Raw genomic sequence first — 11,139 nt, forward strand, 5'->3', positions numbered from 1 at the left:
CTTCGTCCTCAAAGGCCGTATTTGAAAGCCGGGTCATTTGGAATATAGATAGTTTTCGAGTCAAATAAAAGTTTTTCCTTCTTTAATTACTATAATAAATGTGCAGGATGAGCACAAGTCAAAATGAACCATTCTCAGTGTGTAGCGAGGTCCCTTCGCAACTCCACATGTGGTGGAATGATATGGGAAAGGATAGTATAAAGATAGTGGAAAGAGTTTTGGGAGGTTTTGTCGATCTGTTGAATATCAAGCCAAGGACAGATATCATCGAGGCTCTAATACCGTTCTGGGACCCAACACGCAACGTGTTTCGTTTTGCTGACTTTGAACTTTCACCTACACTAGAGGAAGTCGCCGGATATGCGGGGTTGAATGGGAAACTAAGAGGGCAGTATTTACTTTCACCAAGACCAGTATCTCCGCACGCGTTCTTGGATTTGCTAAGCATTAGTCGGAAGGTGCAGAATGATGATTTGTCGAAGGGATGTTGTACTCTCCAATTCTTGTATCAACGGTACGGAATTCCTCAGGGTTTGGAAGAACCAAACCTCGGATTAATTCACACTGGGAACAGAATCAAGTGGGAAGCAAGACGTACTTTGGCATTTATCACAGCATTTCTGGGAGTTGTGGTCTGTCCCCGCAAAGATAAAAAAATAGAGATAGGCCTTGTAGGGATGGCCGATGTTGCAATCAAAAGAACCGACAGTACTGTGGTTCCTTTGATTTTGTCCGAAATCTACCGAGCTTTAACTATATGCCGAGAAGGAGGCAAGTTCTTTCAGGGATGCAATCTGTTACTCCAGTTGTGGATGCAAGAACACCTCCATCACCGAGTGGGATACATGAACCACGGGTTGACTGAGAAAAACTGCATTAGCGGCTTTGAGAAACGAATGACAGGCGTCATATTTCCCGAAGGCGTCGAAGCATGGCTTGCACAATTGAGGTCAACAACAGCCGACCAAGTTGAATGGGCATTTGGGTGGTTGAATGATACTGAGGTAATATACATGGCGGCCGAGGAATGTCATGTTCTTTTGATGGGACTTCGTAGCATCCAGCCATATGCTCCTCATCGGGTACTGCGCCAACTAGGAAGATTTCAGGTAATTCCCACTGATGAGGATCTAAGCAAGCACGCCATTGAGTTGAGTCCAGGAGTCGTGTTCCCCGAAGGAAAAATTAGAAAGTTGTGGCACGAATGTAGATTCCTTGAGCCCAAGACTATGGTTCGAGAGCTGGCTAAGGGTGAGGTAGACCCAAAGTACGATGTTTGGTTCGGGAAAAAGTTCCAGATTCGTCAGAGGCCTGCTAAAAGAGCTCACGTCCAACAATTTGCGGACGATTCGCAGGAACAGTGGGGTTGGTTAGTGAGAGAGGAAGGCTACCGGGCTGAAATCGGGAAGCTGAAGCGGCAAATTGAAAGGCTTATGTTTGAAAACAACGTTCAAGTAGCCTCGGAGCAGGGTGAAAAGAACAAATTAGCCAAAGAAAACTAGGCACTGAAAGCCCGAATTCGCCAAGTCGGTAAGAGTGATAGCGACCGACAGAAATGTCGCTCTGATGAAAGGTTGATAGCGGAATTGAGAAATCAAGTCAGCAAAAGCCGAGAAGACTTGGAGAGATCCAAGGCTTGTATAACAAGAATGCGGGTCAGGTGGGCCAAAGTTACAGCATCACGGAGAGAGTACCTATGGAAAGTAAAAAGGGACTACGAAATGAGTGTCGCGACATTGAGAGAGATAAACTCCATTCTCAATAATCGGGTCCTCAAACAAGCCCGGGATGCTCGAACAGATAGAGAACGCTGCTATGAGTCGATAGCCCGGATGGAAGAACAAATGGAGAGGTTCCAAGATCAGCTCATTGACAATACTCGAATATTGGGACTAAAGAATCAACGGATAGAACAGCTGTGCATAGAGAGGGATAGAATCAGGGGTAGGATCAATGAGATAGGGCGCTATATCACCACGAAGTGCCTAACATGTGAAGAGATGCCCCGTGATATCCTTTTTGCCTCAGTCATGGGTTATGTCCACCGGATCATGGAGGAACTAAAAAGCTTGCAAAGGAGCCTGGCACCAAAGCCCGCGGAAAGGCCGAACGATGCCTCGCGGGCACCAAAATCCAAAGCTTTAATGTATCCCTAGTTCAATCTTGCACTTGTTTGTTTTTCAGAGTCTGTTGTCTACCCTTATGTTCTCTTCAAACATTCTTAAAAAGAAAAGTATGGAGTTTGTATTTTTGTTTGTTTTTGATGGCTTGTAATAGCATATTTCAATAATAAAAGTTATAATTGAGTCTTTATTTTTATGGCACGAACTACGCTTGGTCTGATTTGTGCGGGGTCACGATACGTAGGCAATCTCTATAGGATTCGACCGTAATTATGAAAAAAAGAAGGAAGTAATAAATAAATAAATGTATAGAAATATATATATATATATATATATATATATATATATATATATGTCAGAACAAAATAAGTCGGGATGATGCATGAGGTCAAAGCAAAAGCATGTTAGAAATGATTAACTGCCTAAGAGCATTGCATCCCCCCCAACGTGCAATTACAATATCTGTTAAGACTCTAACACTAACAAGTTTGTTGTTTTTCCAATCAATATCAGTTAGTTTGTTAGAGCGTACTGGCACCATACCATTATCAAACAAGATCGAAAGGTCCTATACCAGAAAGCATGACTGGGTCAGACAACAGCGTTGAGTCGGAAAAGACAGCCAATCAGATGCTGAAGGAAGCCCTGGAGAAAATGGATAAAATGAGGCTGGAAATGAATGAAATGCAGATAGCCTTAGCTAGAGCCCAGAAGGGGCAGGAACTACATGTTACTCCTACCCTCCAACCAGTACACACGCCGGAATACCCCTCTACCGGCCCTTCAACGAGTTTCCCAAGCCATCACTACTATCAGGGAAGCGAGGCCTATGATTCCCAAGCTCCACCACCCAGTCAAAACCCTCCTCCACCAAATGTTCCCGTCTTTGTGGCACCTCCCCCAGCCCCATTGCACAGATCATCCAGTGAGCCACTGTTTCAGGCTCACGACACACAATATTACCCCCCTGAACTCACATTCAAAGCACCCGAGCCACATACCTATAATCCCCACTTTGAGGTCCCGGCGGAGATTGAAAAGCCGGCTAAGAGCCCAGAGCAGGACGAGGTGATGCGGAAATTTAAAAGCCTGGAGCAATCCTTCAGGAACATACACGGGTTAGGTAACCAGGTCAGCGTGGCTTACAAGGATCTATGCCCTTTCCCTGACGTTCAATTACCAGCAGGGTTCAAGATGCCCAAGTTCGATTTATACGAAGGGCATGGCGATCCTATGGCACATCTACGGGGTTTTTGTAGCAAAATGAGGGGAGCAGGGGGCAAAGATGAGCTATTGATAGCTTACTTTGGCCAGAGTTTGAGCGGGTCGGCATTAGAGTGGTATACAAGACAAGATCCGAGCAGGTGGTACACCTGGGATGACTTGGCACAGGCTTTCGCAGGACATTTCCAATACAACCTTGAGATAGTCCCAGACCGTCTCACATTGCTAAAGCTCGAGAAGAAACCCGGAGAGAGCTTCCGGGAATTTGGGTTCCGATGGAGAGAACAGGCAGCCAGAGTTGATCCCCCAATGAGAGAAGGAGAAATGGTGGATTACTTCTTACAAACTCTCGAGCCAACTTACTTTGGTCACTTGGTGACGTCAGTTGGCAAATCATTTAATGAAGTGGTGAAAATGGGAGGTATGATAGAAGAGGGACTTAAGTCCAATAAGATCCTGAGTTATTCGGCAATTAAGGCAACAACTCAGGCCATTCAGAGCGGCACGAGAGGTGCGCTCGGAAAGAAAAGGAGAGAGGAGGTCACGACAATAGAGGCAGGCAATTGGTCCAGATCTAAAGGCCCTTCCCCTCATTACCAACCCAAACCCCATCATCTAAACTACCCACACAATCCATACAACCCTCCACAACCCTATTACCCACCACAAGAACAACATTTTTCCATATATCACTCCCAAACTTACACCCAGCCTCCGGCTCGTCTGCAATGGCATGTGTCGGCTCCCCAACATACATATCTACCTCCACAAAGCACATATCCACCACCGAGGGCCTACAGGAATCCTTCAGGGCCGAACTTTCGCGGAAATCAGGCTTTCAGGAACGAAAGGATGCAGAAGCCAAGAACATTCACTCCGTTGGGAGAAACCTATACTACTCTGTTTCACAAGTTGAAACAGATAGGCCTACTGAGCCATGTAGAAACCAAAATTCCAAATCCCCTTCCCAGAAATCTGGACCATTCAGTGAGCTGCGAATATTGTTCAGGTGCTCCCGGGCACGATACTGAGAAATGTTGGAAGTTGAAGACTGCCATACAAGATCTTATTGACACAAATAGTATCGAGGTTCAGTCACCAGGGGCCCCAAACATCACTGAAAATCCATTACCGGTGCACCATGAAGCCCACATGATCGAATTAGTGCACGAGGGAGGGAAACCAAAAACACCCTCACAAACGGTAATGATGATTCGCGCCAGTACTAATGAAGAGTCAACCAGTGGAAAGGCAGTGGTACAGTCGGGAAAGGTATATGACAAGCCCTTTGTGATAGCAGGGAAAGGATCATTATTACTGCGAAGAGGCCAGAGTCAGTCAAAGCAGTATTGCAGGGAGTAGCAAACAAGCCAAGATTGGTAGTAAAAGGGGTCCATGTGGGACCAGTTGTTATCAAGCCGGTCATACAGTTGCCGATAACAAATGAGAAGGCTGTGCCATGGAGCTACAGTCAGGTGACAGTAACGCATGAGGGGAAGGAGGTTGTAGAAGATATATGCGAGGCACAAGGGTTAACTCGATCGGGAAGGTGTTTTGCTCCCGCAGAGTTGAGAAGGGTCAATCCTGAAACAATAAAGAAACCTGTAACAGAGGAAGAAGCAGAGGAATTTTTGAAGAATATGAAGGCGCAGGCTTACTCAATTATAGAACAATTGAGAAAGACCCCAACCCAGATTTCATTGCTATCCTTGTTAATCCATTCAAGCGATCACTGTCAGGCCTTAATGAAGATTCTGAATGAGGCCTATGTCCCGGACAAACTCTCAGTGAACCATTTGGAGAAGGTAGCGCACAAGATCTTTGAAGTAAACCGAGTGACATTCTCTGATGATGAGTTACCGGTAGAGGGTACTGAGCACAACAAAGCACTCTATCTGACGGTAAAATGCGAAGAATCGGTGGTCACTCGAGCATTAATTGATAACGGGTCAAGTGCCAATATCTGTCCTTTGGCCACTCTCAACAAGCTAAAGGTTGCTGATGATAGGATCCGCCAGAACAGTGTCTGTGTTCGAGGTTTTGATGGAGGCGACATTAACACAGTAGGTGATATCGTACTGGAACTAATCATTGGTCCAGTTGAGTTCACCATGGAATTCCAAGTAATAGATGTGGCAGTGTCGTACAATCTTTTGTTGGGTCGGCCATGGATCCATGCAGCTAAGGCAGTACCTTCTACACTGCATCAAGTGGTCAAATTTGAATGGGATAGACAAGAGATTGTGATACACGGGGATGATGGCACACACGCCATCAGTGATGCTATTGTGCCCTTCATAGAAACCGACGATGATAAGGGCCCGTGGGTTTATCAGGTTTTTGATGCAGTCTCGGTAGACAAAATTCCTGAGGGCGAGGGCCTTCCACTTCCCAGAATCACAGCTGCAGCCTTCATGATAGCAGCAGAAATGTTGAATAATGGGTTTGTACCAGGGAAAGGACTGGGGGTTGATTTGCAGGGAATGATCCAGCCAGTTTCTTTGCCCAAGAACCTGGAAACTTTTGGGTTAGGATTCAAGCCTACCGCAGCAGATGTGAAGTGAGCCCGCAAATTGAAGAAAAGAGTTTGGGTCCTTCCTAAACCAGTCCCACGCCTGTCCAGATCATTTGTCAAAGCAGGATGCAGAAAGTTGCCAGTCCCAAAAGTTCTTGGACCTCTGATGGGGTCAAACGGAGATTTGAATGAATGCTTTGGAAGAATGTTTGCCGACGTCAACGTGATAGAAGCTGGAGAGGGCTTCAGTAAGGCAGACATACAGTTTGTGGGTCCCAAAGTCAAGGTCAACAATTGGATAGCTACTCCTCTTCCTACTTGGAGGGAGTCTTGGTAGTTGACTCTGATTTTCCTTTTCTGTTTTCTGGATTATTCCAGGGTTGTAATCCAGAATTCTTTTATTACATCGAATACAGTGTGAAACCTTGTTATCCCATAAATAAAACGAAAAGTTTCTTCTTTATTTCTTATCTTATTTTCTATTATTTTAATTTTGTTTCTTTCGTTTCTTTTCTGAACAGTTCTTTTCATACTGGTTCTAATGACATGGCATGCACAACGGATCTTCAACCTAGTCTAAAAGATCAATCTGATTCCGAGCTAACCATACAAGAGGTTGATTATGATAATGAATCGGAATACGATGAGGATGAAGTATTCGAAGAGATAAATAGGGAGTTAAGCCAGTTTGAAGAAAAATACAAACCCAACTTAAATGACACAGAAGCCATCAATTTAGGGGATGTCGGCGATATCAGAGAAACTAAAATAAGCATCCACATTGCACCAAATATCAGGGAGGAATTGATCAAAACACTTATTGAATTCAAAGATGTTTTTGCATGGTCATATGATGACATGCCGGGGTTAAGCACAAATTTAGTGGCTCATAAATTGTCCATTGACCCGGCATGCCCTCCCGTCAAGCAAAAATTGAGGAAGTTCAAAATGGATATGAGTGTGAAGATTAAAGAAGAAGTAACCAAGCAGCTGTAAGCAAAGGTTATTCGTGTCACTCGATATCCTGATTGGTTGGCTAATGTGGTGTCGGTACCAAAGAAAGATGGAAAGATCAGGGTGTGTGTCGATTACCGCAATCTGAATAGGGCAAGCCCTAAAGACAACTTTCCTTTACCCAACATCCATATCTTGATCGACAATTGTTCCGGACATGAGATCGGGTCTTTTGTGGATTGCTATGCTGGGTATCATCAGATTCTGATGGATGAGGAAGATGCGGAAAAGACAGCCTTCATTACGCCGTGGGGAACTTATTGCTATCGGGTAATGCCATTTGGTTTGAAGAATGCTGGGGCAACGTACGTGAGAGCAATGCCACTGTGTTTCATGACATGATCCACAAAGAAATCGAAGTGTATGTAGACGATGTAATCATAAAGTCCAAGCATCAGGAAGACCACGTAGCAGACCTAAGGAAGTTCTTTCAAAGACTTCGAAGGTATGATATTAAGCTCAACCCGGCCAAATGTGCATTTGGTGTTCCATCTGGGAAGTTTTTGGGATTCATTGTCAATCGGCGAGGTATTGAACTGGATCCATCAAAAATTAAATCTATCCAAGAGTTGCCACTGCCGAAGAACAAGACAGAAGTAATGAGTCTGTTGGGAAGATTGAATTACATCAGCAGGTTTATTGCTCAACTCACAGCAACCTGTGAACCCATTTTTCGGCTGTTAAAGAAGGATGCTGCAATAGGATGGATGGCGGAATGTCAGGAGGCATTCGACCAGATCAAAGAATATTTATCAAATCCACCTGTATTGGTTCCCCCTGAGCCGAGAAGACCATTAATTCTTTATCTAACGGTCTTGGAGAATTCTTTTGGTTGCGTGTTGGGGCAACACGACATTACAGGAAGAAAAGAGCAAGCCATCTATTATCTCAGCAAGAAGTTTACAGTATATGAGGTTAAGTACACTCAACTCGAGAAGACATGTTGTGCCCTAACCTGGGTGACCCAGAAGTTGAAACATTATTTATCCTCATATACTACTTATCTCATTTCCCGGTTGGATCCGTTAAAGTATATTTTCCAGAAGCCTATGCCCACAGGAAGGTTAGCAAAATGGTAAATATTACTCACGGAGTTTGACATCGTCTACATGACGAGAACAATCATGAAGGCCCAAGCGTTGGCATATCACTTGGCTGAGCATCCGGTTGATGAAGAATACGAGCCGTTGAGGACATATTTTCCTAACGAGGAAGTAATGAATATAGATGAGTTGAATTTACCTGAGGAACCAGGTTGGAAGCTTTTCTTTGATGGAGCCGCAAATGCGAAGGGAGTTGGAATAGGAGCAGTGCTTATTTCTGAAACAGGACATCATTACCCTGTTACAGCTCAACTGCGTTTCTACTGTACCAACAATATGGCTGAGTATGAGGCATGCATTTTGGGTTTGCGATTAGCGGCAGACATGGATGTCCAGGACATTTTGGTCTTGGGGGACTCGGACCTCCTGGTGCATCAAATTCAGGGTGAATGGGAAACACGGGATGTTGAAGTCAGGAGCCCGCCTGGAGAACGGAGGTTGATATATTTTAAGTTGAAGAAGGCAGGAGCCCGCCTGGAGAACGGAGGTTGATATATTTTAAGTTGAAGAAGTCAGGAGCCCGCCTGGAGAACGGAGGTTGATATATTTTAAGTTGAAGAAGTCAGGAGCCCGCCTGTAGAACGGGGGTTGTTAAATTTTAAATTGAAGAAGTCAGGAGCCCGCCTGGAGAATGGAGATGTTATTTTTAAGAAGTTATTGAAGTCAGGAGCCCGCCTGGAGAACAGAGGTTGTTATATTTTTAAAGTTGTTGAAGTCAGGAGCCCGCCTGGAGAATGGAGGTGTTATTTTTAAGGATTTGTTGAAGTCAGGAGCCCGCCTGGAGAATGGAGGTGTTACACTTAAGTTGTTGCTGAAGTCAGGAGCCCGCCTGGAGAATGGAGGTGTTACATTTAAGTTGTTGCTGAAGTCAGAATCCTGCCTGCAGAACGGAGGTTGTTATATTGTTGAAGTCAGGATCCCGCCTGGAGAATTGAGGTTGTGTCATCTTTCAAAAGTTAAGATTGAAGTCAGGAGCCCGCCTGCAGAACAGAGGAATACATGTCAAGATCAAGCAGAAGGCAGTAATGAGGAGGGTTACAACAAAAATCCTCAGCATAACAAGCTTTAATGCAGAAAGCAGCGTCCCCAACAGACAGAATGGAATAATAAAACTTATACTCAAAAAGGCAAAAGGCCAGTGTCATCCCCGGAAGTTTTCGAAAGAAAGGCACCAGAGGAAACACAAGCCGACAAGAAAGCAAGGAAACCAGAGCAAGGGGAAGACAGATAAGATCTTGTAATCTGTAGTCTAACCTAACTTCTTGATTTTTCTTTTAAGCATGGTATAATAAGGAGGTCAGCAAACAGTAAAAGTAGCATGCAACAACAGTAACATTGCAGTCTCATGGTAGTCCCAGCTACCAAAACTTCCCGAACTACATTGACCTGATTCCTGTTCAGCCCAGGATATGTAGGAAACCTCTGAAGCAAAGGTTCGGTCAAAATCTTTCAAAAAATGCTTCACAAGGAGTACTCGTACGGGCAAAAATCGCTCGTATCTGCTCACTTTATCTTTGCGCGAAAACCCTTCGTGTTTTCGGACAAAGAGGGGCAGCTGTGAGCACGTGATTTTTTTCCTATATGAGAATTACTCCCAAAAAATCCAAAATAAAATAATTTTTCTTTGCGTGCAATTTTGAGAATTTTTGTGACATTTTGGATAATTATTTGTATTTGTCTGCACATGTTTTTTTTTGTTAATTTAATAAAAAATACAAAAAAATATGTCGCATTTGCATTTAGGATTTAATCCTACAATTGTTAGTAATTAATTTTGTTTTACAAAAAAAAAATCATAAAATAAATGTACGTTGCATGTTTAGCATTTAAACGTCTAAATTGTGCGATTTTTGTCGTTAATTGCTATTTAAATGTGCGATAATTATTTTTAGAGTTAATTAGTTTTTTTTTAAGATAATTTAATTTAGAATTTTAGTTTTATTAATTAGGAAGTAAAAGAAAAGAGAACAAAAAATACAAAGAAAATCGGAATTGGGCCTCTTCTTCAAATTCAAGCCACAAGCCCAAAGAATGCCTAATCTTCCCAAACGACCCAGTCCATTTCGAACTGGGTCGACCCAGTCCATAACCCAAAGAGACCCAAACCCCCTTTCTTTCATTTTTCATAAAACAAAACAAAACAAAACAAAAAAAAACCCAAGAAAACCCTAAAACTAAACTATCCGCCACCCCCCCTCATTTCCTTTCTTCTTCTCTAAGCTCCAAAGCTCCCCCAACAATGGATACCCTCCCATGGTTGTTGCGTTGCTTCTTCTTCTTTGTCTAGCAGCCATGAACGACCTCGACAAACAACCACCCATCGCTGCGTCTTCTTCTTCCTCGACCTACCTCAAACGACCTCCGAACTCCCCAAACCAGCAGCCCCATAACCAACAGCCGTCGTCGTCGTCGTCAACTGCATCTCCTCCTCTCGACGCAGATGTTCCTTCTGCTACGTCTAGCCATGGATGAGCTTCATCGAGCTCGAATTCGAGCTCCCATGGCTGCCCGCGTCGCCACTGCTGCTACTGCCTACTGCTGCGCCGCTGCTGCTGCTGCTGTTCTGCCGCTGCTGCTGCTGCCTACTGCTGCGCCGCTGCTACTCGTTGCTGCTGCTCAACGATGTTGCTGCTCGACGATCTTTGTTGATGCTGCTCGATGTTGTTGCTGCTCCATCAAGTTTAATCCGCCGAGGTCGTTGTGTGATGTTTTTAGTTCGTCAAGTTTAAAAGGAAGGTGAGTTTATCGTTGAAGGCAAGATCTGTTAGGGCGTTGGTAGTCTTGGTACGATAATCGTTTTCGGGCAGATTTGTTTTCATTCAAGATCATCGTCGTTTCGATCCGGTTAGTGGGTTTTGAGTTTTATTTTTATCCATATTTCGTTTTGATATTTCTCGAAGCCAAAATCGGTAAATGTTTGATTCTTGTTTTGTTCGTTGGTCATCGTTTTGTTAAATTTTTAGTTTGTTCATGTGTTTTGTTGGTTTAGTTTTCAGACTTAAATGAAAATTTAATTAATTGTTTTTCAGTTTATTTCATGTTAATTTTATTTATTTTTGTAAAAAAGGAATTGTTAGTTTAAGTTTAATATTGTTAGATTTAGTTTAAATTGCTTGAATCCGTTGTTTGTTGTTAATATAGATTTAATTCGTATTCATTT

This window comes from Nicotiana sylvestris, chromosome 3, assembly GCF_000393655.2.
Source record: "Nicotiana sylvestris chromosome 3, ASM39365v2, whole genome shotgun sequence".
Lineage (NCBI taxonomy): Eukaryota > Viridiplantae > Streptophyta > Magnoliopsida > Solanales > Solanaceae > Nicotiana > Nicotiana sylvestris.